General features: G+C 43.2%; 1 pseudogene; it reads right to left on the reverse strand.

Annotated features, from left to right (window-relative positions):
- Nucleotides 1-19,818: 19,818 nt before the first annotated feature.
- LOC140723361 (uncharacterized) overlaps nt 19,819-27,532 on the reverse strand; it is a 33,179-nt pseudogene continuing 25,465 nt past the window's right edge.

A 27,532-nucleotide genomic window follows, 5' to 3' on the forward strand; every position in this document is an offset into this window, starting at 1 on the left:
ACTTTCAATATTAAATACGGAAGAACAGAAGGGATTAGATATGCCTTTTACATTGAAAGAGGTCGAAGAAGCCCTAGGATCACTTCAAAGTAATAAATCTCCAGGAGAAGATGGTTTTCCGCCTGAATTCTATAAAAAGTTTAAAGATTTATTAATTCCTCCTTTTATGGAGTTAATACACCAAGCGGAAAGAACGCATAAACTTCCAGAATCTTTTTCGACAGCTATTTTAATAGTATTGCCAAAAAAAAGATAGAGATCTTTTAAAGCCATCATCATATAGACTTATTTCTTTATTAAACACTGATTATAAAATAATAGCAAAAAATTTATCTAACAGATTATCGAAATGCTTACCAAAATTAGTGCATATGGATCAAACAGGATTTATAAAAAGTAGACAATCGGCAGATAATGTAACTCGGTTATTTAGTATAAATCATTTAGCGCAAAAGAGGGAGGAAATGAGCGTGGCAGTTGCTTTAGATGCAGAAAAATCATTTGATAGATTGGAGTGGGATTTTTTATTTAAGGTATTGGAAAAATATGGATTAGGAGTATCTTTTATAAAATGGATTAAAACTTTAATGACTAATCTCAAAGCTAAAGTAGTGACAAATGGTCAAATTTCAACACCATTTCAGTTAACAAGGTCAACTAGACAAGGTTGTCCATTATCACCTGCTTTATTTGTGTTGGCGATAGAGCCATTAGCTGAATTAATTCGAATGGACCCAGACATTAAGGGTTTCAGAGTTAATCAGGAAGAATACAAGATTAACTTATTTGCTAATGATGTTCTGCTTTATTTAACAAACCCATTGCACTCGTTGCGTAAATTATCCTATAGATTAGAAGAATATGGGAAAATATCAGGTTATAAAATAAATTGGGATAAAAGTGAAATTTTACCTCTTACTAACGGAGATTATAGTCCATGTTGATTAATAACTCAATTTAGATGGCCGGTAAATGGTATAAAATATTTAGGCATAAGAGTTGATAATAACATAAAGAACTTAAATAAATTAAATTACTTACCACTATTGAAAAAAATTCAAGAAGATCTTGATAAATGGATGCTATTACCAATAACTGTAGTAGGTAGAGTAAATACCATAAAATGAATATATTCCCTAGACTACAATACTTATTTCAATCACTACCAATACAACTACCCCAGAAGTTTTTTCAAGAGTTAAATAAATATGTGAGGAAGTTTCTTTGGAAAGGTAAGATGTCAAGAATATCGTTAGAAAAATTGACATGGAAATTTGATCTAGGAGGGTTACAACTTCCAAATTTTAAGAATTATTATAAAGCAAATCAACTTAGATTTATTGCATCTTTTTTGAGAAGGATAAACCGGCATGGATTAGAATAGAACTACATAAAATAGGAGAAAGAAGATTTTATATATAAATGGGAATCTAAATGGATACGGGAAAAGAAAGAATCTCCTATATTAAAACATTTGATTGACTTATGGAATAAGATAAATGTTGACGATGAGACAAAGAAATCCTTATTAGCAAAGAGATCTTTAATTCAAAATAGACTTATTCCTTTTACAATGGATAATCAACTTTAATATAATTGGTTTCAAAAAGGGATTAGATATATAGGAGATTCTTTTGAAGGAGGTATATTAATGTCATTTGATCAATTAAAGAATAAATACAAAGTATCAAATAACACTCTTTTTTGTTACTTTCAACTAAGGGCTTATTTAAGAGCAAAATTAGGTCAAACAATGTTATTGCCGAAATCTAATGAAATAGAAACTTTAATTCAAAAAGGAAAGATTAAAAAATTCATCTCTTGTATGTATAACTTGATTCAAAAACAGGCAATTAAACAAGGAGTCCATAAGTCAAGACAAAAATGGGAAAGTGACTTGAATATTAAAATTGAAGAAATAAATTGGTCAAGACTATGTCTTGATAGTATGACAAATACAATAAATGTCTGGTTAAGATTAGTGCAATATAATTTTTTACATCAATTACATATTACCCCACAAAAAATAAATAAATTAAACCCAAATTTATCCGATCAGTGTTTCCGATGTAACCAAGAAATTGGTACTTTTTTACATTCTACTTGGTCTTGTTCTAAAATTCAACCTTTTTTGGACAAATTTAAGAGTTTTATTGGAACAAATTATTGGAACACAACTTCCACATAATCCAATATTACTTTTACTAGGCGATATTGAAGGGATAAAACCGAAACCCAAAATGAATAAATATCAGAAAGAATTTATAAAAATTGCACTGGCAGTAGCAAAAAGGCTATTGCAGTTACTTGGAAATCGGATACATATTTAAGTATAGATCGTTGGAAGAAAGAAATTTATGGCTGTATTCCACTTGAAAAAATTACTTATAATTTAAGAGATAAATATGAAACATTTTTGAAAATTTGGCGCCCTTATTTACAAAAGACAGGATTAAGTATATAGGTGCTCCGAAGATAAAAAAAAATTGGTTATTTGGGGAAAGAAATAAATAGATATACTAAAGTTATTACGAACTCCATGGAGCATGTAGGGATCTTCCAATATCCAGGCACTCTTTCTTTTTTTTCTTTCTTTCTTTCTTCTTTTTTTTCTATAGGGATATTAGGGGGAGGGGTTAAGGGGAGGGGGGGATGGGTAATATACTTTTTTTCATATACTTTTATTCTGTAATTACTTGAAAAAGCAATAAAAATATTTAAAAAATCAAGAGATTTAATTATCAACTTCTGCTTTAAAAATAAAATACGGGAAAATCTGCAGATGCTGGTAGTCGGAGCAACACAGGTCCCGATGAAGGGTCTCGGCCTGAACTCTCTGATATATACCTGGAGAAGGTTGATGTCAGGAGGATGTTTCCTGCAGTGAGTGGGTCGAGAACCAGAAGGCACAGATATGAGGAGGAATTCCTTTAGCCACAGGATAATGAATCTGCCGCAGACAGCTATGGAGGCGCAGTTATTGGATATATTTAAAGTGGAGTAACACACACAAAATGCCGGATGAACTCAGCAGGCCAGGAAGCATCTATGGAAAAGAGTAAACTGTTGCCGGTTCGGGCTGAAACACTTCATCAGGACCCGTGTTGCTTAAGGGCCCCTGCAAATTCTTCCCCTTTCTTAATGACAGGCTGCGGGGGATAGGGTTGTGGGAAAGGGGACAAAAGGATCCTCATCTCCATCTTTCACTCCTCCACCTTCTCATTACGTCTACACACACAATTCACCTAGGCACTTTCCACCCCTCCCCCACCTGGTTCTGGTTCAATCTGCCATTTATCTCTCCCCTACTGGTTCCCATTATCACCTCCTTTTCTGTCTCGAACCTTCGCACTGCCCCACTTCACACTCACAAATGAATGTGAACATTATATGACGGGCCTGTTCCTGTGCTGTACTGCTCTATGTCCTCTGTTCCCAGTTTCGAAGAATGAGATGAGATCTCATGGAAACACAAAATTCTTTCAGGGGTCAACAGACAGGAGTGAGGGAGGATGTTTCCCCTGTTTGAGGAATCAAGGGTCAGGGGTTACTGTTTGGAATTCTCCGCACATGCGGGGGGGGGGGCGAGGGGAGTTGGGGGTTCTTAACCATTCAGTTCACAGAACCATCGCCGTACAGCATAGAAATGTGCCCTTCCACTCATCACCTCTGTGCTGACCTATTTACCCATTTACATTCATCCCGTTGGCCGGCATTAGGTCAGTCTCCCTCTGTGCTTTGCCTATTGAAGTGTCTATCCGAGTGTCTCTTCAACACAGAGGACTGGAGGCCTGTGACCTGCAGAGGTCGGTGCTGGGGCCGGGTTGTTTGTCATTCATATCAGTGATTTGGATGAGAATGTAAGTGACAAAGTTAGTAGGTTTGTGAGAGACACTAAAATTCATGGTATAGTGGAGAGTGAAGAGGATTATCTAAGTTTACAACGGGCTCTTGATCAACTGGAGAGGTGGGTACAGTGACAATGTTTTAAAATACATCTTGCCAGGGACGTGGATCAGAAGGTGGAACGGAATAATGGGCAAATGGGACAAGCTCATTAATGCAAACTGGTCGGCACGAACAAGTTGGACCGAAGAGCCTCTGTGACCGCTATCCATTCACTCACCCCGTTCCCATCTTAATCCACCCCATTCCCGCACTCGTTTCTGCTGTCTGACTCCCCTATTTATTTCTGCTCTTGTGGGAAGATGTCGACCTGAAACGTAGACTGTCCATCTCTCTCCACACATGCTGCCTGACCCGCTCGGTTCCTCCAGCATTTTGTGTCTGTTTGATCGGGAAACCTCTGCTCTCCGTCCAGCGGAAAGCTCACGAGGAGATATTAGTTGTCCATCCGCTTTCGTCGGGTCAAACCCCGGGAAAGGTTCGTGTCGGCCACCCGACTGCACCTGAAGCCCAACGGTCTTTCCACCGGTCCCGCGGCCCCGCTGTCCGAGTCTCCCCTCGATCCCCGGGGACTCTCTAATTCTCTGCTTCTACCCCCAGACTCTGTCACCCTGGATGTGGAAACGGCGAGTCCGTGGCTCGAGGTGTCTGAGGATCGGAAGAGTGTGAGATGGACCGGGACCTGGAGGGTTCTCCCTGACACCGGGAAGAGATTCACACACTGGGATTGTGTGCTGGGATCGGAGGGATTCACAACGGGGAGACATTACTGGGAGGTGGAGGTGACGTGGAATCGGGACTGGTGTCTGGGAGTCGCCACAGAGTCTGTGGAGAGGGAGGGAGGGGTCAGTCTGAGATCGGAGACCGGATTCTGGGTCTTCGGGTGGGATGGTGACGTGTTACATCCGGATTATGACATATTATAGTGGGATTAAGACGTGCTCGCTGATCTCCCCCTCCCCCAAGACTCGTCTCCCTGCCGGTCCCATCCCCGGGAGGGTGGAAGTTTATCTCAGTTACGAGTCCGGGACAGTTCCATTTTACAACGCGGAGACCAAGTCCCATCTCCACACCTTCACTGGGAATAAATTCACCGGGAAACTTTATCTTCTCTTCGCGACCTGGGATGTGAACCAGTGGCTGACAATCTGCTCCGTTCCACTCCGGGTCTGTAAACGGGTCGGGTCCCGGGTCCGGCGTCAGGAGAGAACTCCGTGTGCGGAGAGTGCAGCTGAATACGTGGCTAAGGAGATGGTGCAGGAGGGAGGGCATGTTTCTGGACAATTGGGCTTTCTTCCCGGGAAGGTGGGGCCTGTTCCGACGGAACGGTTTGCCCCTGAACTGGAGGGGAACTAACATCCTTCCGGGTGGATTTGCTAGTGCTACTGCGGGAGTGGGGGGATGGTTTAAATTCGATTTGTAGATGGAGGGGAACCAGAGTGTTAGAGCAGATAGTGAGGTGGAGGAGGATAAAGGTCATGTGAGGACTGCATGTATAGACAGAAATCAAAGGTTTATACATGATAGAAATATTCTCAGGTGAATCTATTTCAATACACGGAGTATTGTAGGTCAGGCAGATGAGTTTAGGGCGTGGATGACATGTGGGATTACGACATTATTGCTATTCGTGAGACTTGGTTGCAGGAGGGACAGGACTGGCAGCTTCATGTTCCTGGATTCCGTTGTTTCAGACGTGATTGAGGGGAAGGGATGAAAGGGGGATGAGTGGCATTACTAGTCAGGGAAAATATCACAGCTGTGCGTAGAAAGGACAGACCGGAGGGCTTGTCTACAGAGACATATGGGTGGAGCTGAAGTACGGGAAAGGTGTGACCACACTAATAGGGTTGTATTACAGACCGCCCAATAGTCAGAAAGAATTGGAGGAGCAAATCTGTAGAGAGATAGTAGACCGATGTAAGAAACAGAAAGTTGTAATAGTAGGGGATTTTAAAGTTCCACATATTGACTGTGACTTCCACACTATAAATGGACTTGATGGCTTGGAGTTTGTCAAATGTGTTCAGGAAAGTTTTCTAAATCAATACATGGTGGTAGCTACGAGAGAGGATGCGATACTTGATCTCTTATTAGGAAACCAGACAGGTCAGGTGACAGAAGTATCTGTAGGCGAATTTTTTGTGTCCAGTGACCAAAATGTCATCAGTTTCAAGTTAATTATGGATAAGGATGGGTCTGGTCCTCGAGTTGAGGTTCTAAATTGCAGAAGGGACAGTTTTGTGGAAATGAGAAAGGATCTAGGAAGAGTGGATTGGGTTAAGTTTTTTTACTGGCAAGGATGTGTTCAGTAAGTTCAAAGGCGAACTTTTGAGAGTGTAGAGTTTGCATGTTCATGCCAGGGTTAAAGGCAAAGTTAACAGGCATAGGGAACCTTGGTTTTCAAGGGATATTGGCAATCTGGTTAAGAAAAAAGGAGAAATGTATAACAGGTATCGGCAACAAAGAACTAATGAGGTACTTGAAGAGTATAGACAATGTAAGAAAATACTATAGAAGGAAATCAGGAAGACAAAAAGACATGAGGTTGCTTTGGCAGATAATGTGAAGGAAAACCTGAAGGGTTTCTACAAGTATATTAAGAGTAAAAGGATAGTAAGGGACAAAATTGATCCCCTAGAAGATCAGAGTGGTCGTCTATGTGTGGAGCCTCACGAGGTGGGGGAGATCTTAAACAGTTTTTTTGCATCAGTATTTACTCAGGAAACTGGCATAGTGTATATGGAAGGAAGGGAAACAAGCAGTAGTGTCATGGAACATTTGTAGATTAAAGAGGAGGAGGTGCTTGCTGCCTTACAGCGAATAAAGGTAGATAAATCCCCCGGGCCTGACTTGATATTTCCTCGGACCTTGAGAGAGACTAGTGTAGAATTTGCAGGGGCCCTGACAGAAATATCTAAAATGTCCTGAGCCACGGGTGCAGTGCCGGAGGATTGGAGGGTAGCTCTTGTTATTCCGTTGTTTAAAAAAGCCTCCAACAGTAAACCAGGTAACTACAGGCCGGTGATCCTGACATCAGGAGTAGGTCAGTTATTGGAAGGTGTTCTGAGAGATCGGATTTACAAGTATTTGGGACAGCCAAGGGCTGATTAAGGATAGCCAGTATGGTTTTGTGCATGGTAGATCGTGTTTAACGAACTTGTAGAATTTTTCGAGGAGGTTACCAAGAAAGTCGATTATGGAAAGGCTGTGGATGTTGTCTACATGGACTTTAGTAATGCCTTTGAAAAAGCCCTAATGGGAGGTTAGTTCAGAAGGTTCAGACACTAGGTGTCCATGGAGAGGTTGTAAATTGGAATCGAAATTGGCTGCGTGGGAGAAGACGGAGAGTGGTAGTGGATGATTGCTTCTCAGACTGGAGGCCTATGACTAGTGGTGAGCCTCAGGAATCTGTGCTGGGACCACACTTGTTTGTTGTCGATATCAATGATATAGATGTGGTAGATTGGATCAGCAATTTTTCTGATGACACCAAGATTGGAGACGCTGTGGACAGCGAGGAAGGTTTTCAAAGCTTGCAGAGGGATCTGGACCAACTGGAAAAATGGGCCAGAAAATGGTAGCTGGAACAGTTATCTTAAAAGCAAGAGGATAGTGAGGGATAAAATTGGTCCCTTAGAGAATCAGGGTGGTCAGCTATGTGTGGAGCCGAGGGAGATGGGAGAGATTTTGAACGATTTCTTCTCTTGAGTATTCACTAAGGAGAAGGATATTGAATTGTGTAAGGTGTGGGAAACAAGTAAGGAAGTTATGGAACCTATGACAATTAAAGAGGTGGAAGTACTGGCGCTTTTAAGAAATTTAAAAGTGGATAAATCTCCGGGTCCTGACAGGATATTCCCCAGGACCTTGAGGGGAGTTTGGGTAGAGATAGCAGGAGCTCTGACGGAGATCTTTCAGATGTCATTAGAAACGGGAATTGTGCCGGAGGATTGGCGTATTGCTCATGTGGTTCCATTGTTTAAAAAGGGTTCTAGAAGTAAGCCTGGCAATTATAGACCTGTCAGTTTGACATCAGTGGTGGGTAAATTAATGGAAAGTATTCTTAGAGATAGTATTTATAATTATCTGGATAGACAGGATCTGATTAGGAGTAGCCAGCATGGATTTGTGCGTGGAAGGTCATGTTTGACAAACCTTATTGAATTTTTTGAAGTAGTTATGAGGAATGTTGACGAGGGTAAGGCAGTGGATGTAGTCTATATGGACTTCAGCAAGGCCTTTGACAAAGTTCCACATGGAAGGTTAGTTAAGAAGGTTCAGTCGTTAGGTATTAATGCTGGAGTAATAAAATGGATTCAACAGCGGCTAGATGGGAGATGCCAGAGAGTAGTGGTGGATAATTGTTTATCGGGATGGAGGCTGGTGACTAGCGGGGTGCCTCAGGGATCTGTTTTGGGCCCAATGTTGTTTGTAATATACATAAATGATCTGCATGATGGGGTGGTAAATTGAATTAGTAAGTATGCCGATGGTACTAAGGTAGGAGGTGTTGTGGATAATGAGGTGGGTTTTCAAAGCTTGCAGGGAGATTTATGCCGGTTAGAAGAATGGGCTGAACATTGGCAGATGGAGTTTAATGCTGAGAAGTGTGAGGTTCTACGTTTTGGCAGGAATAATCCAAATAGAACATACAGGGTAAATGGTAGGGCATTGAGGAATGCAGTGGAACAGAGAGATCTAGGAATAACAGTGCATAGTTCCCTGAAGGTGGAGTCTCATGTAGATAGGGTGGTGAATAAGGCTTTTGGAACGCTGGCCTTTATAAATCAGAGCATTGAGTACCGAAGTTGGGGTGTAATGTTAAAATTGTACAAGGCATTGGTAAGGCCAAATTTGGAATATTGTGTACAGTTCTGGTCACCGAATTATAGGAAAGATATCAATAAATTAGAGAGAGTGCAGAGACGATTTACTAGGATGTTACCTGGGTTTCAGCACTTAAGTTACAGAGAAAGGTTGAACAAGTTAGGTCTCTATTCATTGGAGCGTAGAAGGTTGAGGGGGGATTTGATCGAGGTATTTAAAATGTTGAGAGGGATAGATAGAGTTGACGTGAATAGGCTGTTTCCATTGAGAGTAGGGGAGATTCAAACGAGAGGACATGATTTGAGAGTTGGGGGCAAAAGTTTAAGGGAAACACGAGGTAAGGTAAATTTGTCATTTAACGTAAAATTGGATAGGTATATGGACAGGAAAGGAGTGGAGGGTTATGGGCTGAGTGCGGGTAGGTGGGACTAGGTGAGATTAAGAGTTCGGCACGGACTAGGAGGGCCGGAATGGCCTGTTTCCGTGCTGTGATTGTTATATGTTATATGGTTATATATGGAATTTAATGCAGACAAGCGTTTTGGCAGGACAAACCACGGTAGGACATACACAGTAAATGGTCGGGCACTGAGGAGTGCGGAAGAACAAAGGGATCTGGGAGTTCAGGTACATAACTCCCTGAAAGTGGCATCACAGGTAGACAGGGTTGTAAAGAAGGCTTTTGGAATCCTAGATCAATGTATTGAGTATAGGAATTAGGATGTTACGGTGAGATTGTATAAGACATTGGTGAGGACAAATTTGGAGTATTATTTGCAGTTCTGGTCACCGAACTATAGGAAAGATATCAGTAAGATTAAAAGAGTGCAGAAAAGATTTACAAGGATGTTGCCAGGTATTCAGGAGTTGAGTTACAGGGAAAGATTGAACAGGTTAGGTCTTTATTCCTTGGAGCGTAGAGGAATGAGGGGGGATTTGATAGAGGTTTACAAAATTACGAGCGGTATAGACAGAGTAAATGCGAATAAGCTCTTTCCGCTTAAGTTAGGAGAGATAAATACGAGAGGACATAGCTTCAGAGTGAAAGGGGAAAGGTTTAGGGGGATCTTCTTCACTCAGAGTGATGGGAGTGTGGAGCGAGCTGCCATCTGACGTAAATGCGGGCTCAATCTTAAATTTTCAGAATAAGTTGGATAGATGCAAGGATGGGAGAGGTCTGGAGGGTTATGGACTGGGTGCAGGTCAATGTGACTGGCGAAATAAAGTTTCTGCACAGACTAGAAGGGCCAAATGGCCTGTTTTTTTTCTTGCTGCAGTGTTCTATGGTTCTATGGAAGTAGGTACAGAGGAGATGTCGGGGGTAAGTTTTTTTTATGCAGAGGGGGTGAATTCGTGGAATGAGCTACAGGCGGCGCTGGTGGAGGCGGACACGGTAGATTCTTTTAAAAGACTCCTCGATGGCTGCATGGAGCTTAGAACAATCGAGGGTTATGGGTAAAGCCTGGGTAGTTCTAAGGTAGGGATATGTTCGGCACAGCTTAACGGGGCGAACGGCCTGTATCGTGCTGTATGTTTCCTATGTTTCATAAAATTTAGGTGTGGTTGTTCCAGTAACTGAATTACAGGTACTGATATAGAAACAGCTTACCTGCCATTTATCAGGACACACAGCAGAATGTGTTGCCGACATTCTCGGCTTACAGTGGGTGGCGGAAATTTGTCCATATAAAGATGTACCGTAATTCCGAGTTGTGTAAAATTTCTCAGTAAGAAACTGTTGATCACAAACTATTTCAAGGTGAAACATACAAGATTGAAAGAAATGGTGTGCAGGTTTCAGGGCAATCTCTGGGGGTTAATGGTTTTCATCTCAAAATCTTTACTGGGTTATGGATGTGACTTCAATTTAATTCACCGTACCTTGTTTCATGACTTAAATTCTGTCGAGTTTTGGGGTAATTTAGCATTCATTTGAACAATAACAAGTATATAGTGTTTAGTAGACAGTCCAGATGGTGGCAGGAATACGCCTCTAAGTTGCCATTCACGCAAAGCACGCCGTATTTCTTCTCATTAGCCAATCCTAAAAAGGGAAAGACGGAGGCTGGTGTGATTGACCTTCGATTAGCCAACCAGCATTGGACTGTCCCTCTGGACAGTTCGGACTGTGAAGTTTGTCAGCGCGAATGTGAATAGATGCAAATATCCACAGACCAACGAGTGTGCGTCATCTGACTGACATCTGGAGAGGCACATGAGTGGCTTGGACTGTGCTTTAGGCCAACATCTCCCCCCACCGAACACACACACACACACACACACACACACACACACACACACACACACACACACACACACACACACACACACACACACACACACACACACACACACACACACACACACACACACACACACACTTGAAAATCCAACTTAGAGGCGCATTCCCGCCACCATCTGGACTGTCTACTAAACCCTATCTGCTTGTTATTTTTCAAATGAATGCTAAATTACCCCAAAACCCGATAGATTGTAAGTCATGAAACAAGGTACGGTGAATTAAATTGAAGTCACATCCATAACCCAGTAAAGATTTTGAGATGAAATATTCCGCAGCTGCCAGTTGATGGAACAATACGCCCGGGTATAACACCTCGGAGATAAGGCGGTGAATGTGAGGAACTGGAGTCCCGACTAGAAACAGTGCAGCTGACACTGGCTTGTGCTCAGGACGCGGCTTTATTAATGAACTGAAGCACCGAGGTGACCGGATATTTCACCGCGCTGATCACCTGCTCCCTGAATTTCGCCTGAGTCACCGCGTAAATAAATGTGTTCGTGCAACAATTGAAATTCCTCAGCAAAGCCCCGACGAGGGGAAAGATCCACTCAGAATCATTGAATTTGAATCCTTTTCCTCTGACCTGATAATAAATGAAATTTACAACGTATGTCATCCACAGGAGGATGAAGCTGCCGGAGAGGGTGAAGAGTAAAACCACAGACCTCCTCCTGCTCTCCATCTCCGGGTCACTGCGGTTCTCCCCCTTGCTCTGACCCTTCAGCCTCTTACGGACCCGACTGGCCACTAAAATGTGCCTGACTGTCAGAGCGTTGAGCAGCAGGATCCCAGCGAAAGGGAGGAACGGGGTTAAAACCGTATCAAGCCAGTCACATACTACCCACCCGGGGTCAGTGAAGACATTGTCCCTGAGTTCACAGAACCACGGCTCATTGTTGATGATCACTCTGGGTTCCCAAGTGAAGTATCGGGGAACGCTTCTCAGACAAGACAGTATGCCGGTTATTGTTAGAACCACAGTCGCAGTTTTCCCGGTGCAATATTTTGTTTTCAGCTTCTGGCAGCAAATGACGACAAACCGATCAAAGGTGAAAGTGACGGTGAACCAGACAGAACAGTGTATGGCTGTGAACTTCAGTACATCGATAACACTGCACACAGGGGTGATGTCTAGAAAATTTCGCGGGAAGTAATACACATTGATTAGATTCAAAATGACCTCGGTGACAATGGTCAGTAGATCCGCCGCTGCCATGGCCACCAGTTAGCGAGTGGAGCAGGTAGAGAGGTCGCACTTTCCCCGGGACAGGATCACAATCGCCACTAAATTCACTGGAAAAAAACAGAGGGAGAGAGAGAAAGAGAGAACAGACACTGGGCATTACTGAACCCATTCCTCAAGGGATCGAGTTTCAGCTAAAGATCAGGGGTGCTAGAAACCGTGAACGGCTGCTAATCTAACATGAGACTCTGATCACACTGTCTCTGACCTGCCTTCCTCAGTCTGGAGATAAGACAATGTGTGGACAATCGTAGGCGATAAAAGCGATCTGCATGAACAACAACGATCGTTGCTGATCCCCATTCCAGTCACTGACGTGGCCGGTTTCACTGATTTAACCATGACTGACCAGGACCCTGGAAAATCAGCATCTGATGGGTCCGAGAAGGGAATCAGAAGGGAGCAATACAGACAAAATACTGGAGGGACTCAGCAGGTCAGGCAGCATCCATGGAATTGAACAAACTTCGGTTTTGGGCCGAGACTTTTCTACAGGACGAAGCGGTGCAATTTACGACGCGTCTCAGAGGGAAAGCAGAAACAACTTAGTAACCAGAAACTGAGCGGCTCCGTTAATGGATTAATTCTACAGCGCAGTTCAATTCGATAACTCTTGTCAGCAGATCCGCGGACACTGGTTCAGGTAATCAGACCCAATTGTTAACCGACAGGCAGTGAGATCCGACTGTGACCAACTCGACAGGGAGACATGAAACACAGGATCAGGGTTTCTCTCTGATCAATAACTCAGAAACAGTGACCTTTACAATGTAAACCCATCCCAGTCACAGCTTGCGGGAGAGCTGCCTGTCCCCACACTGGGACAACTCCGGACAAGGTGTCATTGAAGGCAAGAACAACGTTCGAGTCGATCCCGTCAGTTAGATGAGAGACAGGAGTTTAGTTCCGCTTCCATTAAATATGAAAAATCAGAGTGTTGAACTGACAGGATCAATATCTCTGCCGGATATTTGTACAATGATCATCAAGTTAGAAGCTCGTCAAATGATCATAAACAGATTCACATGGTTAACACACAGAAATACCAAACATGAATTGCTCTGCTCACTCACCAGGAACTCCAATGACGGCAATGAACACGTGCAATTTTTTCTCCACACTTCTGTACCTATCCCACATTGAAGACATTTTCTCTGTCCAGTGATCTGTTCCCCCTGTGCTACAGGTGATCTCTGGGAATGAAATGTTACTGCATCACATGCCTGCGGTTTTAAATACCATTAATCGACTCCACAGGGACACATTTTAACAGATGTAAAAATAACTGTTTTAAAATCATTTACAAACCAATTAAGCCAGGCAGGTGCAATCCCCGTGGTGACAGATTGCGATTAAATAATTAGCCAGTACAATGTTTGGACTGTTTGTGTGAATTAGTTTGTCCCAGCAAAGGTGGCTGAACCTTCGGTGGTGTCTTATCAATTCAATGTGCTCCCACTGTAAATATGTACTTCAATGGAGCCAATTGAGACACAGAATATTGAAGTTATTTATGTCATTGTAGCTTGTAAAATTGTATTGAATCACCTACTGTTACCATTCTCCTCGAGAGTACACACACTTGGATTAGTTTGTGTTTGGGGGACTCTACCGAGGGGGTCGCCAAGAAAGGATCTGCTTGTGATGGTGAATAAACACTTTCATATCCAGAAAACCCGCCAACATCTTCACTGATTTAGTCACAGTCAGAACATTTCGGTGCTCGTCCGGGACCCACCCATAACCCTAATACATGGCCATAAAGTCTCGTAGGGGATGAGTATGTTTCAATCATATCACCACGTATGTGTTAAAGAACACGGCGGAGCGCTGGCTAGGCGGATAAGAAAGTGTGTAGCGTGTCTCTGTGTCTCTGTGTGGATCGACCCATTGTCTCTGCCTGACCCTGCCTGACTATTCACGTATCCACAGACCTCGAGTTCAATTTATCCCCTCGGTTCAGTCCCGTATCTTCTCTTTCCCAAAGTGTTGCATTGAACGTGGCCATGTTTAGGGTGGTTCAAGAGTCTCCGGCATTCCAAATAAAGTTTATGGGGGGGATTCCTACTTTAGTTTCTACAAGCGGTCCAGCTGCACCATCCAACCATGTGGTGAACACACATTCAACTTGGACTCCCCATAGGTAACTCTGGATACAAGTCGTGGCTTTTCATCGGCATCATGGGCAATGCATTGTAGGTGACACAGTTGTCCTTCCAGGGGCAATGGGCCATTGTTACATCCTGACGAATCCCAACCCAGCTGGGCTGTGGGCAATCAACGGCAAAATAAACTTTGTCTCCAGAATTGTCCCCTTACCCTCCTCTGTACCTTTATCCCTCAATCCCTTTTCCCTCGTTCACATCATCCTTCAGCATGTGTGGGATTTGAATGGATCAATCATTTCCCACACCTTCTGCTCTCCTCAGTACTGTGCCATACCAAGTTCCTCGGCCAGCTCCTACTCTGTCACGGAGTCAAATTCTGCGTTTCCAAAGTAGGACCCAAAACACTCGAGAAAACCGGCCACAACCTCATCACAAATATAGGTTCCTCCCGTTCCACTGTCTGCAGTAATGCAAAATCTCCACTGTCACCTCTATTAGTCCAGCAGCTTCTAATGGTGCCTTCTGTAAATCACCCCGTGTCCCCTGGGCGGGTGCCTGTTCCCCCGGCAGGGCTGAAGGGAAAGCTGAAGTTAGACAGAGAAGGGTTAGCTTCCCCTCCTCCGTTTCATATAAACCGTGAGTTACCCTGTCTGCTGAATGCACTGGGAAAGTTTCCGAGAATCATCACTCAATCACAGCTCCAGCACTCAATTGGGCCAAGTCAAAGGGACAGAATACCGTGTCACACACGCCCCACACCCCCGGCTCTGGTGTGTCCTGCAGTCCCTCCATTACTACAGGCGCGATTGGGGCACTGAGTGTTGAAGGTTCCACCCACTCTCGGAAAAACCTGCTGGGAGGCGGGCCACTTCCCCAATAATCCTGGCTTTTATACTGTTAGTCCCGGAGTGCAGGGACAGAGGATGGCAGACGTGGCTGTTCCTTATGGAGATCGACTGTAGTGGGTTCCCGGCACGGCCAGCATGGAGGTTGCTGTCTGTGCTGGGCCTTGATGAAAAGAGCAACAAGCAAGCAGCTGGCAGGATGGGGGAGGAAGCAGAAAGAGCCCCTGACTGGGTATGGAGCTGGAGTGAGGGGTTGAGCTGGAGGTCAGGAACAGATGGGCAGTGACTTGGCCCTCACTTCTGATCCACCAACTGGACAGTGTAGTGGTTAAGGGTTGAAACACTCTGTGAAGGTTGGGCATTACCTGACCATATCTGCCCCTGGCCAAAGGCTACGATTACCTCATCAGGTGACTGAAGAGAGCAACCCGGTGTGTGATACAAGCGTCTCTTCATACGCTAAATCACCCCAATCTGCATCACCATCATCGTCCGTCCTCGCACATATCACTCCTCTCCGAGCTGAGAGTTCACTTTGCAGATTTTCCATCTGTTTTAAACACTTGCGATCAGCGCAGCCTTTCCTCTCAGCTGCCGATTTCTTCATGACATTCACAACAGCCGTAAATCCCGACCCTGACTTTTCCTTTCTCTAATTCTGTGTCCGCCTGTTTATACTCCTCTTCAGTTTTCTCATGTTCTCTTGTTAACGCTTCACACTGAGCCTGAAACTGACTCATGTGGATCAAATTCACCTGACCCTGCTCCGTCAGAATTTCTAACTCTTCCCTACACTTACACAATTCCTCTGTCAGTTTCAGTTTTCTCTCTTCACTTCCATTAGATCATCCAACAAACATCACATTATAACATTTATAATCCCTTATAATTTCTTTAATTTATTTTCACTAACTGTTTTCCACAATTCTTCCTCCAGAGTCACTGACCCTCGACTCTCAAACCTTCCTAACTTCTCCTCATAATCTGACCAGTTCCCTCATAATTAACCATGAAAGTAATCTCTGAAATCCTCTGAATTCCTGAGTTCTTCCTGTCCTTGCCCTTTCACAGTTTAATATTCTAACCTACAGTGTGGTTCAACTCAACACCAGGGTCCCAGACCACTTTTCTTTCTTTTCCAGTGCACCCCAGGGTGCGAAAATATGTTCACCGTTCATCAACTGAGATCAGTTTGGAAACTCACCAGGCAACTCGTAATTAATCAAAACTCGCACTTTATTGTTCCTGCACAAACAACGAAGTAACTATGTTGACCCCCGGCTAATACACACCTTATCTCAGAGTGGCTTCAGGTTCAGAGATAACGAGATTCCTTCTGCAGACCTGCCACTGTACATAATACACACCTTATCTCAGAGAGACTTCAGTTTCAGAGATAACGAGATTCCTTCTGCAGACCTGACAGTGTACATAATACATACCTTATCTCAGAGTGACTTCAGGTTCAGAGACAACGAGATTACTTCTGCAAACCTGACAGTGTACATAATACACGGTTTATGTGAGAGTGATTTCAGGCTTAGAATGGGAACACCAGAAACTTCTTGTGTTCAGTTGATCTGATTAGGTTATCCCATAGCAATCAGTTCACAAAATGGGGGTTACAGAGCAGCTTCACAAAATGGCAGCCTATGTTCCTTCGACCTCATGGCAAAAACACAGACAATTGATCACTCTGCGTCCACTGTCGTTGTCCCATTCACGTTTGATTTTTTTTGCATATGTTAATTCCTTCCTGACCCACAGTGGTGTATTTTAGTGCAGAGCAGATGGGATGCTCCTCCTGTCAGTTGTGGGAATTCTGGACATCTGACAGTTTCCCTCATGATTATTTGCATGAAGTGCACCTAATCACAGCGCCTGACGACTGGTTCAGGGAGTTGGATGTACTCAGGATCATTCGGGAGCCTGAGGATACTATCAATGAAACATCTGAAGAGATGGCCACACCCAGAGTACAAGCCTCGGATAGGAGATGCGTGACCACCAGCAGAGGTAAGGGTCATTAGGAAGACCATTCGGTCATTAGGATGCACAGATTACTGAATCCGAAATTCATAAAGCTATTTTTTCAATGCAATCTGGTAAGGTTCCGGGACTAAATGATTATCCTGTAGAATGTTATAAAAAATTTGGAAAATTGCTTTCTCCATGTATGTTGGAGATGCTTAAAGATTCTTTTGTGAAAAGTGATTTACCCTCTACTTTTTATGAGGCTTCTATTTCTTTAACCCTCAAAAAGGATAAAGATCCTATTGACTGTGCCTCATACAGACCTATTTCATTATTGAATGTTGATGCTATGATTCTGTCAAAGATAATGGCCAATCGGTTGGAGAGATATGGGTAAAATCATTTTGAAAGATCAAACAGGCTTTATAAAGCGTCGTTATTCTTTTTCAAATGTTTGGAGACTATTTAACATTATATATTCGCCCGCTTTTAAAACTCCACAATGCGTTGTATCTTTGGATACTGAAAAATAATTTGATCGAGTTGAATGGAAATATGTACTTAATGTCTTCGAAACATTTGGTTTTGGTATTAACTTTAATAATTGGATTAAAATTATATATAAAGCTCCTATTGCCACTGTTGTCACTAATAACTGTAGGTCTCCTTTTTTTCAGCTATCAGGGGATTTTGATGGGATTGGTTCTATTATTCTATCTTTTATTTGGGACAATAAAAGACCAGGAATTAGTAAATCTCATTTACAAAAGTTGAAAAAGGACGGAGGTCTCGCTTTGTCTAACCTAAGTATTTATCATTGGGCTGTTAATTTGCGATATATGTCCTTTTGCTTATATTAGGGTGATAGAAATGATCTGCCAATTTGGGTAAACCTGGAACTGAGAGCTGTGAAACAGTTTTATTTAACTCCGTTATTAGGAGTTGCTCTACCTATACAATTAGCTAAAGTTGATAATTTAAACCTATATCCTGTGGTTAAGCACTCTTTGAAAATTTGGCTCCAGTTCCACAATTGTTAAAATCTTAAAAAATTTAAACTTTGTAGTATAATTTATTGTAATCACTTTTTTAAACCTTCCTGGAGCGATCCAATTTTTTTTTTACTTTTGGAAAGATAAAAGTATTACTTCATTTTTAGATTTATTTAAAGAAGGCAGAATGATGTATTTTGAACAATTAGTCGATAAATATTCTCTCTCATATTCATACTTTTTACTATACCTTCAAGTTAGATAATGTTTCAAAAATTCAAAAATATTTAAGTAATTTTCCTTACATATTGGAGGCTGACTTATTAGAGACTATTATGAATAAGAACCCTTCGATGAAAAGTTCTATTGGAAGAAATTATAACTTATTATTACAATGGGATAAGCGTCCTTTACTTAAGATTAAACAAGATTGGGAGAAGGAACTCAGTTTGACGTTGATATGGGAGGATTGGACACGGATTCTGAAGCTGGTTAACTCTTCTTCGATCTCTGCTAGTCATTCACTGATTCAAATTAAAATTGTACATCGTTACCATTTGTCGAAGGAGAGACTTTCTAAAATATTTCCCAATGTTGACAAGTATTGTAATAGATGTAAAACCGAAATAGCTACACTGACACATATGTTCTGGTCATGTTCTATATTAAAACAGTTTTGGAAGTCTGTCTTTTCGACAATTTCTAAAACACTCAGAATCAACTTACAACCTAATAAATTGACTGTGGTTTTTGGAATAATTCCTCAAAATATCCATGGTATTTCTGTGTCTGACCAACATGTTATTGCATCTGTCCCATTGATAGCTAGGAGGGCCATCTTGTTGAAATGGAAGGATATATCAGCTCCTACTTTGTCACAATGGTTCTCTCAAATGATGCTGTGTCTTAGTTTGGAGAAAATTAGAAGCCGAACCTTTGAACCTTTATTTGATTTTGAGAAGAGATGGGGCTCATTTGCTCGTTATTATCATTTCAGTTGACTGATAGATTTCCTCTACTATCTAATTGTTTTTTGATATATCTTTCTTTCTTGTTGGCGGTTTGATGTTTATTTTTAGAAGCTTTCTGTATGACGCATGGCTCCGGGGTTGTACCCCCAATGGGTTTCTTTTCTCTGTCACTTTTCTTGCTTAGTAGGGTTTTTTAATTCACAAAAATGTTCAATCTTTAAGATAATTTGTTTTGAGGCATTGTGAGTGTTGTTACTTCAATGTACCTGTGTTATTTTTAATAATAATAATAATAATAATAATAATAATAATAATAATAATAATAATAATAATAATAATAATAATAATAATAATAATAATAACAACAACAACAACAACAACAATATTTGAAAAGAAACATCTGAAGAGGTGGCCACGCCCAGAGTACAAGCTTCGGATAGGAGATGCGTGATCACCAGCAGAGGTAAGGGTCATTAGGAAGACAGTGCAGGGCTGTCCTGTGGGCATTCTCCTCAGCAGAACACCTTGTTGGATACTGCTGGGTGGGTGGTGGTTGACCCATTGGGGCACGGCAGCAACAGAAAGGCCGGTAGCACTGTCGGCTCTGATGCTCAACCGGGAAGTGTAAATTCAGGCCTTGCGGTAGTTATAGGAGATGATAGTCACGGGAGAGAAAGGAGATTCTGTCAATGTGGTCAGAATTTAAATGAGAACTGATTTCTGTGTCACAGGTCCAAACCATTAAACTCCAGTCCCATTAAACGGGAACATTAGCTGAGGAATACCTCCCACGCCCAGTGACCAGAGTGCAGAACTGGGTTTGATAAACAGCAGCAATAATTACCGAGTTTGGCACCAACAGTCACTTTTGAACTTGATTCAGTAACTGTGATGGTGAAATATCCAGCCTGTAGCCTGTCGCCTGTTTAAACAGTTTCCCCAGTGTGAACTCGGTAGTGCGTCACAAGGTGGGATGACTGAGAGAATCTCTTCCCACATTGGGACAGGAGAATGGCCTCTCCCCAGTGTGGACTCGTCGGTGTGTCTGTAAGTCGGATGACTGACTGAATCTCTTTCCACATTCAGAGCAAGGGAACGGTCTGACCCCAGTGTGAACTCGCTGATGCACCTTCAGTTGATATGACTGAATAAACCCTTTCCCACAGTCCGAGCAGGTGAACGCCCTCTCCCCAGTGTGAATTTGCCGATGTGTCTTCAGTTCAACTGACCGAGTAAATGCCTTCCCACAGTCTGAGCAGTTGCACGGCCTTTCTCCAGTGTGGAATCGCTGGTGCTGCTGTAGGTCAGATAAACGAGTGAATCTCTTCCCACATTCAGAGCAGGAAAATGGCCTCTCTCCAGTGTGAATTCGCTGATGTACCATCACTTGAGATGACCGAGTATATACCTTCCCACAGTCTGAAAAGGTGAATGGCCTCTCTCCAGTATGAACTCGCAGGTGGGCCAGTAGCCTGGATGAGTCAGTGAATTTCTTCCCACAGTCTGAGCAGGTGAATGGTCTCTCCCCAGTGTGATTTCTCTGATGTACCTTCAGTACAGATGAATGAGTGAATCCTTTCCCACAGTCTGAACAGGTGAAAGGCCTCTCCCTAGTGTGAATTCGCTGATGTTCCTTCAGTACAGAGGACTGAGTGAATCCTTTCCCACAGACTGAGCAGGTGAACGGCTTCTCCCCAGTGTGAACTCGCTGATGTACCTTCAGTTGAGATGACCGAATAAACCCTTTCCCACAGTCTGAACAGGTGAACGGTTTCTCCGCCGTATGAGTTCGCTGATGTATCTTCAGTTCAGATGACCAAGTGAATCCCTTCCCACAGTCTGAGCAGGTGAACGACATCTCATCAGTGTGAACTCGCTGGTGTGCATGCAGGTCAGATGAGTGACTGAAGAGTGAATCCCTTCCCACAGTTCTTTGTTAATTCATAAGTCAAATGTCAGATCAGTATACCCCTCGCACAATCAATGAGTTGAAGAACTGATCTCCAGTGAACAAATGCTGGTGTGTTCTCAGCTCCCCGGTTCCAGTGGATTTCACTGAGTTACAACAGAAAACTTCATCTCAGACACTAAGCACTTTTCCAGCTTGTGTCTGGAAAATTTGACATCATTCTTCCTTAAATATCTGGTTTAAATTTTAAACTGACATGTTCTGTTTAAAATTCCCGTACACAATTTTGCTGCCATTTCTAACCTGTAAAAAAGATTTACAAAAGACATCAATGAGTGAAAGTCATCATTCAGAGAGGTGTATGGTCATCCACTTTGTTAGAAGCAATGAGAGTGCAGACTATTTTCTCAATGAAGAGGAAGTTATGTTGAAGAGTACGAGAATATAAAAGCAAGGATGTGTTGTTGAGTATTTATAAAGTGTGGCCTCACTTGGACTGTTGAGAGCAGATTCAGGCCCCTTATCTAGAACAAGCATACTTATATTGGAGAACGTTTAAAGGAAGTTTACAAAAATATTTCTGGAATTATAAGGTTTGTCAGATGAAGAACATTTGATGGTTTGGGGCCTCAACTCACTGGAGTTCAGAATAATGAAGGGGCCCTCATTGAAATCTATCAAACATTGAAAAGTCTCGATAGAGTGGATGTGGAGAGTATGTTTACCAGAGTGGGGGAGTCTAAGATCAGAGGACACAGCCTCAAAATCAAGCTTTGTTCTTTCAGAATGGAGATGAGAAGGAATTTCTTTAACTGGAGTGTGGTGAATCTGTGGGATTTGTTGCTATGAGTTGCTCTGGAGGCCAAGTGATTGGGTGTATTTTAGGGAAGAGGGTGATGGATTCTTGATTAGTCAGGGATGAAGGGATATGGGAAGAAGGCAGGAGAGTGGGGCTGAGAGGGAGAATGGATCAGCTGTAATGAAATGGTGGAGCAGACTCGATGGGCCAAACGACCTCATTCTGCTCCTGTATTTGATTAATTTTCACAGCCGATATATTATGAGATAATTTTAGTCTCCTTTCTGAGCTCTGACATCTCACTGTTACAGCGAGGTTCAACCCAAGTTGGGGGAAGAACTCACCTTCTAACTGTTCATGGTGCCGGCAACTGGTCTGTCCATCGAATTCCCCGACAGTCTTCCTGTCTGTGTGAGAATGGGACATTCAATCTGTGACTTGGCCCAGTCTGATTCCTTCCATTAGTATTATTGACAAACCCTGGAGAGTTTCAAATTACTCTGCCCCTCCGCACAGGTGATTGACGGTGGAGAGCCCATCAGAGGCAATGCCAATGAACATGATGGGGAGGGCGGTCCTCGTTCTCATTGGAGTGTGGCATATTTGCGTTGTGAAAGATACAGGTCACTTGTTACCCAGACCAAAGGTAATTGGTATCATTATGTACCCAAAGCGAATGGTACTAAACATGTTTTCAGATGTTTTCCAGATCAAGATGGAACAAAGGTGATTTCCTCAAGGACTAAAGCTGATGTAAGGATTTTGTTTCCTTCTTTTCATGCAGTACAAATTGACATTTTCATTGACTGGAAGGTAAGCTTCTCAATGCTCGGTGGTGCCCGAGTGATCCATCTACTCCCCTTCCCTCCCTCTGCGATTCCAAATAAAGCCTACGGACTAACGGGGGAAACGCTGGCCCTGTCATCTATGGCTGCTGCTTTACCCAGAACCCCCCACGAAGAAGAGCCCCATCTATCCGCCACGGCTCCAGCACCTTCGCTCCTCAGCAGGAAGTTCCCCGAAGCCCTCGTAGAGAGAGAGGGAAAGGACTTGGACTGTCCCGGGGAGAGGAGGAAAGGTGTGGACGGAGCTGACAGTAATTGCATCTGATCGCCTGTTCACGGCTTCCTAAGGGGTTATCATTGTGGAACTGTACAATGTAAACCAGTATCCCACCATACTCCCAGTGTCCCAAATGGCCACCGGCTTCCTGAGGGGTTATCATTGTGGAAATGTACAATGTAAAAGAGTATCCCACCATCCTCCCAGAGTCCCAAATGGCCACGGGATTCCTGAGGGGTTATCATTGTGGAAATGTACAATGTAAACCATTATCCCACCGTCCTCCCAGAGTCCCAAATGGCCACCGGCTTCCTGACGGGTTATCATTGTGGAAATGTACAATGTAAACCAGTATCCCACCATCCTCCCAGAGTCCCGAATGGAAAATTGGATCAGCTAAAATGAAATGGTCAGCAAGAGCCAGGAGCTGATTATTTGACTTCAGGAAGAGGAAACAGGAGATCCGTGAGCCACTCCTCATCAGAGATCAAAGGCGGAGAGGGTCAGCAACCTTAAATTCCTCAATGTCATCACTTTCCAGGATTTGTCTTTAGCCCAGCATCGAAGTGCAATTACGAAGAAAGCACAGCAACATCTCCATTTCCTTAGAAGCCTGCAATGATTCAGCATGACATCTAAAACCTTGCCAAACTTCTATAGATGTGTGTGGAGAATATGTTTAGTGGTTACATCATGGCCTGGTATGGAAACGCCAAAGCCCTTGAAAGGAAAATCCTACAGAAAGTAGTGGATACAGCCCAGTACATCACGGTTAAAACCCTCCCCACCACTGCGCACATTTCTCTGGTGCGCTGTCATAGGAAAGCTACATCTATCATCAAGGAACCCACCAAGTGGCACATGATCTCTTCTCACTGATGCCATCAGGAAGAAAGTGCAGGAGTCTCAGAACCAACACCACCAGGTTCAGGAACTGTTATCACCCTTCATTCATCAAGTTCTTCAAGCAGAGGGGCTAATTTTACCCAAATTCACTCGCCCCATCACAGAATTGTTCCCACAACCTGAGGGACACATTCACGGATTCTTCATCTCATGTTCATGATATTTATTCCGTCTTTATTTCTGATTTTTTTTTTCTTTTGTATTTGCACAGTTTGTCATCTTTTGCAGTTTGTATTTTGTCTACAATGTTAGGTTCGGGCTTTAATTGATTCAGTCATGATTCTTGGATTTACTGAGTTTATCCCAAAAAAAAATCTCAGGATTGAACATGGTGACATGCGTAAATGTCGAATATAAACTTACATTGTAAATTTTGAATTCTACATTTAATTCTACTCTCTTAAACACACATGTCATTTGTAATTTCTAAAGCTTCAGCATCTACTACATAAATTATTTAATTCGCTCCGATCAGAATGGTCGTTCTATCACAATGACCCCTCTTTTGAGACACCCCAGCTGCATGAAAAACTCCTGAATCAAACTAGGATCACTGCTTCAAGCGCACACACAGACAGAAAAAAACAGTTGTTTCAAAAGGCGACAATCAAACCAGTGCCTAAAAAGAGCAGCGTGAGCTGCCTCAATGACTATAGCCAGTGGCACCGACACCTGTTGTGATGAAGTGCTTTGACGGGTTGGGCATGACTAGAATCAGCTCCTGCCTGTCCATGGACCTGGACCCACTGCAATTTGCCGATCGCCACAATATGTCTACAGCAGATGCAATCTCCCTGACTCTCCACTCAGCCTTAGATCACCTGGACAATAGCAATACACAAGTCAGGCTGCTGATTACAGCTCAGCGTTCAACACAATCATACCCTCAACTTTAGTCAACAAGCTCCAAAACCTGGGCCTCTGTACCTCCTTCTGCAACTGGATCCTCACCAGGAGACCCCAGTCTGTGTGGATCAGAAATAACATCTCCTCCTTGCTGACAATCAACACTGGCACACCTCAACGAGGCGTGCTCTGCCCACTGCTCTACTCTCTCTACACCCACGTCTGTGTGTCTAGGCTCATCTATAAACTTGCAGACAACACAACTATTGTTGCAGGAATTTCAGATGGTGATGAGGAGGAGTACAGGAGTGAGATAGATCAGCAAGTTGAGTGGTGTCGCAGCAACAACCTTGCATTCAGATAGCAGTGATAGGATTGGGCCGAGCCAGCATGGATTTACCAAGGGTAAATCATGCTTGACTAATCTGTTGGAGTTTTTCGAGGATGTAACCAGGAAGTTAGACGGGGGAGATCCAGTGGATGTAGTGTACCTCGATTTTCAGAAGGCATTTGATAATGTCCCACATAGAAGATTGGTGGGTAAAATCAAAGCTCAGGGCATCGGGTGGAAGGCATTAACATGGATAGAAAACTGTTTGGCAGATAGAAAGCAAAGGGTAGCGGTTAATGGGTGTTTCTCAGAATGGCAGGTGGTGACTAGTGGGGTGCCACAGGGCTCGGTATTGGGACCACAGCTGTTTACCATTTACGTTAACGATTTGGATGAAGGCATAGAAAAAAAAATCAGCAAATTTGCTGATGATACTAAGCTGGGTGGCAGTGTGACATGTGATGAGGATGTTAGGAGAATTCAGGGTGACTTGGATAGGCTGGGTGAGTGGGCAGATACTTGGCAGATGGCGTTTAATGTGAATAACTGTGAGGTTATCCACTTTGGGAGTAAGAACAGGAAGGCAGATTATTATCTGAACGGTATAGAGTTGGGTAAGGGAGTAATACAAAGAGATCTCGGAGTCCTTGTTCATCAGTCACTGAAGGTGAATGAGCAAGTGCAGCAGGCAGTGAAGAAGGCTAATGGAATGTTGGCCTTTATTACAAAGGGAATTGAGTACATGAGCAAGGAAATCCTCTTGCATTTGTACAGAGCCCTGGTGAGACCACACCTGGAGTATTGTGTAGAGTTTTGGTCTCCAGGGTTAAGGAAGGACATCCTGGCTGTAGAGGAAGTGCAGCGCAGATTCACGAGGTTAATTCCTGGGATGTCTGGACTGTCTTATGCAGAGAGGTTAGAGAGACTGGGCTTGTACACGCTGGAATTAAGGAGATTGAGAGGGGATCTGATTTAAACATATAAGATTATTAAGGGGTTGGACAAGATAGAGGCAGGAAATATGTTCCAGATGTGGGAGAGTCCAGTACCAGAGGCCATGGTTTGAGAATAAGGGGTAAGTCATTTAGGACAGAGTTAAGGAAAAACTTCTTCTCCCAGAGAGTTGTGGGGGTCTGGAATGCACTGCCTCGGAAGGTAGTGGAGGCAAATTCTTTGGATGATTTCAAGAAGGTGCTAGATAGGTACCTTATGGATAGGGGAATCAAGGGATATGGGGACAAGGCAGGAACCAGGTATTGATAGTAGATGATCAGCCATGATATCAAAATGGTGGTGCAGGCTCGAAGGGCCGAATGGTCTACTTCTGCATCTATTGTCTATTGTCTATTCAACATCATGAAGACAAAGGAATTGATTGTGGGTTCAGGAAGGGCAACTCGTGGGAACACACACCAGTCCTCATCCAGGGATCAGAAGTGAAAAGGGTGAGCAGTTTCCATTTCTTGCCTGTCAACATCTCTGAGGAAATATCCTGGACCCAACATTTTGATGCAGTTACAATGAAGGCACAACATCGGCTATATTTCATTGGGAGACTGAGGGGAATCGGTCTGTCACTAAAGACACTTGCAAATTTCTACAGATGTACTGTGGAGAGCATTCTAACTGGTTGCATCACTGCCTGGTGTGGAGAGGCCACTGCATAGGATCGGAAAATGCTGCAGAAAGTTGTAAACTCAGCCAGTCATGGGCACTGGTCTCCACAGCATCCAGGACACAGTCAAAAGATGATGCCACAAAAAGGTGGCATCCATCATTAAGGACAGCCATCACCCAGGACATGCCTTCGTCTCATTGCTACAGGACCCTGAAGAGACACTCAATGTTTCAGGAATAGCTTCTTCCCTCCACTGTCAGATTTCTAAATGGACAATGAACTCAAGAATATTTCCTCAGTATTTTCCCTCGCGTTTTGCACTACTTTTCAAATTTAATTTTATAAATACTTATTGTAATTTATACTTTTTAATCACCCAGTGGTGCTCACATCTACTGTAATGAAGTGCTTTGAGGGTTTAGTCATGACTAGAATCAACTCCTGTCTGTGCATGGACCTGGACCCACTGCAATTTGCCAATCGCCACAATATATCTACAGCAGATGCAATCTCACTGGCTCACACTCAGCATTAGCCCACCTGGACAATTGCAATACATAAGTCAGGCTGCTGATTACAGCTCAGCGTTCAACACAATCATACCCTCAACTTTAGTCAACAAGCTCCAAAACCTGGGCCTCTGTACCTCCTTCTGCGACTGGATCCTCACCAGGAGACCCCAGTCTGTGTGGATCAGAAATAACATCTCCTCCTTGCTGACAATCAACACTGGCACACCTCAACAATGCGTGCTCAGCCCACTGCTCTACTCTCTCTACACCCACGTCTGTGTAGCTAGGCTCATCTATAAACTTGCCAATGACACAACTATTGTTGCTGGAATTTCAGATGGTTACGAGGAGGAGTACAGGAGTGAGATAGATCAACTA

Source organism: Hemitrygon akajei, unplaced genomic scaffold (assembly GCF_048418815.1).
Source record: "Hemitrygon akajei unplaced genomic scaffold, sHemAka1.3 Scf000110, whole genome shotgun sequence".
Classification (NCBI taxonomy): domain Eukaryota; kingdom Metazoa; phylum Chordata; class Chondrichthyes; order Myliobatiformes; family Dasyatidae; genus Hemitrygon; species Hemitrygon akajei.